The sequence below is a fragment of the Tachyglossus aculeatus genome, chromosome X2, assembly GCF_015852505.1.
Source record: "Tachyglossus aculeatus isolate mTacAcu1 chromosome X2, mTacAcu1.pri, whole genome shotgun sequence".
NCBI lineage: Eukaryota > Metazoa > Chordata > Mammalia > Monotremata > Tachyglossidae > Tachyglossus > Tachyglossus aculeatus.
In genome coordinates this window covers 11,101,681-11,104,339 of record NC_052100.1, presented here as the reverse complement: position 1 = coordinate 11,104,339, position 2,659 = coordinate 11,101,681, and positions in this window count along the sequence as shown.

Below are 2,659 nucleotides of genomic sequence, written 5' to 3'. Positions count from 1 at the left end.
CCAATGCAATCTTTAGCCTTGATTGAGGCATTCTACTTGGTTTGACGCACACAGAACCACAGACGCCAAGGTCCGGCTAACCCCTGTGACTTTAAACTTCTTTTTCCATTATAAATGCAGTGGCACTGAGCCAGGGCCCTCAATCAGTGCTTGGCACATAGTAAGCGTTTAACAAATACCACCATCATCATCATCAATCAATCCATCAATTGTATCTATTGAACGCCTACCAGCTCCAAATTGCAATCATATTCTTTCTGACTCTACCAAAATGTCTGTCATTTGGGACATTATGTGACACCTAAAATATAACTTTCCCAAATGGCCACTTTGGTCAAGACAGAGAGGGAGGGAGAGGCACTGGCATTGGCCTGGATTTCATAGACCTCAGCCTTCTCCCCCCCAGCCCCCTGACCCTTTAACCCTACATATGAGCAGTGGCCAGTCACTGCTCTGGAAAGGAGGGGGATGCCGATGGAAGAGTGGGCTGGGGAGCCCATACAGGACAGTGCTCTTGGAGCTCAGATGTGACCCCCCCAAGTGCTCAGTACAGTACACAGCACCCAGGGGGCATTCAGTAATACTGTGACTATCTGTATAAGTATTCTTTCTCTTTGTAGATTAAAATTGTGGGAGCAAATGCACTCAGGATGGTGACAGAGTGCTTTTGTTTCAGGGGCAGGCCTAGTGTCACCTGACAATCACTTCTACCTCTAGGCTGATTTGGAAAGACAGATATTAGTGCTTGCCTGATTGCAAATCCCACCCCTGACAGTCATCGTTCTGAAGAGGGAAGGAAAATGCATCTAATAATAATTGTAGTATTTTTTAAATACTTTGGGCCAGGCACTGTACAAAGCACTGGGGTAGATATAAAATAATCAGGTCAAACACAGTCCCTGATCCACATGGGACTCAGTCTAAGGGGGGAAGAGAAGTGATCATTTCATCCCCATTTTACAAAACTAAGGCACAGAGAAGGGAGATGACTTGTCTAAGGTCACACAGGAGGCAAGTGGTAGAGGAAAGATTAGAACCCAACTCCCCTGACCTGGAGGCCCACGCTCTTTCCACTAGCCCGCACTGCTACTTCTGGTACCCATATCTGTGAGCTGTCCTGCGCCTGGTAGTCGAGCCTCTCTTAAGGCTGCAATATTGACTTCCTGTACCTGGCCAGTTATAATGTGCTATTACAGCCGATTTTATAAGCTGATGACATCATTACATAGCTACTTGGTCCTTTTTCTTTTATAAATGCATTGAAAGCAGGAAGATCTGAATTCTAATTCAAGTTTAAACACTTACAATGAAGATTCTGGGAAATTCTCACATCCCAGTTTCCCATTTATAAAGATTAAACAGCAAAGCACTCTTTCTCTAGGGTGGAAATGGACAATGGGCACATAAAAATGACTCATCAGAGAACCTGAGAAACAATGTTTTCCACCTGCAGCAGGCTAAACCAGTTCATCTCAATAGGGATGTTCCACCTCAACCCAAGACAAAAACTAAATTGAAACTTGCCATGTACTTCCCCACCTTTCCACCCTCCTATATTTTTCCTTCCCCATCTTTGCTGAAAATAATAATAATAATGGCATTTATTAAGCACTTACTATGTGCAAAGCACTGTTCTAAGCGCTGAAAAACTAACTCCTCTGTGCAAGAGTTGGTTTCGGTTTCCTCAACCTTTACAATATATTTCACTCTCTGGGAAAGCCCCAAATAAGTAGCAGTTTTGTAAGACTGTGGCATAGTTGAGAAAAGTTATAAGGTATGGGCCCAATTAACAGGGTCTTTGTAGCAAGACTAATAAAAGTACAGAATCTTTTGTTTCTTCCAGGCTCTTTAGTTCTTGTTAATTAGCATCAAGGCCCGTGAAGCTTGTCACTGAAAGCAATGTTCCAGGAACGCTGCTTTTCCATTGAGGTTTTGTTTCAAGTCTGGGCAGGGAAACTACACAATTTTGCTTTCCAGTTCACCTTCTTCACCTGAAAGGAGAAAATATTAATTCAAAACCTGTTCTGGGTCATTATAATAATTGGTTTAGAGAAGCACATGCTGTGCAATGTATTTTAATATGTAATAAGTGCATTTTATCTGCTGTTTTGTTTACATCTTTTACTCATTTAAAAATGGCCATTTTGAACATCTATAGGAAAAACAAAATCACTAGAAAGAAATGAGCGATTTAGAAGAAGGGAAAGACGCCAATGCCAATTTAGCATTAAAAGGTTTTCGGCAGTTAATTTAGAAAATCAATCAATGGTATTTATTTAGCATATACTGCATACAGAGTATAAAATACTTGATATTCTTTTTAACTAGATTAACTAGATTTTTGAAATAATCCAGTAATCCTCTAAATGGGAAAATGTTCATATTTTAAAATAGTTAAAGACCAAATTCAGGGGGGAAAATAAAATCCTTGTTGCTTGCTGGCCAGAAAGCATGTTTCTTGTTATGAAAGTCGGCGGGAGATTTACGGGTTAAGTGCCTATGTCACATCATGCGTTTAAAACTCCTCCTCCTCCTTCTGTGAGGTGCAGATATTTGAAAATCACCCCACTTTAGACTCCTCCCCCCTCAATTACATATATTGAAATTCTGCAAATAACTCCATCCACACATGCATTTGCAATCAGGACGTGTTCAGTTT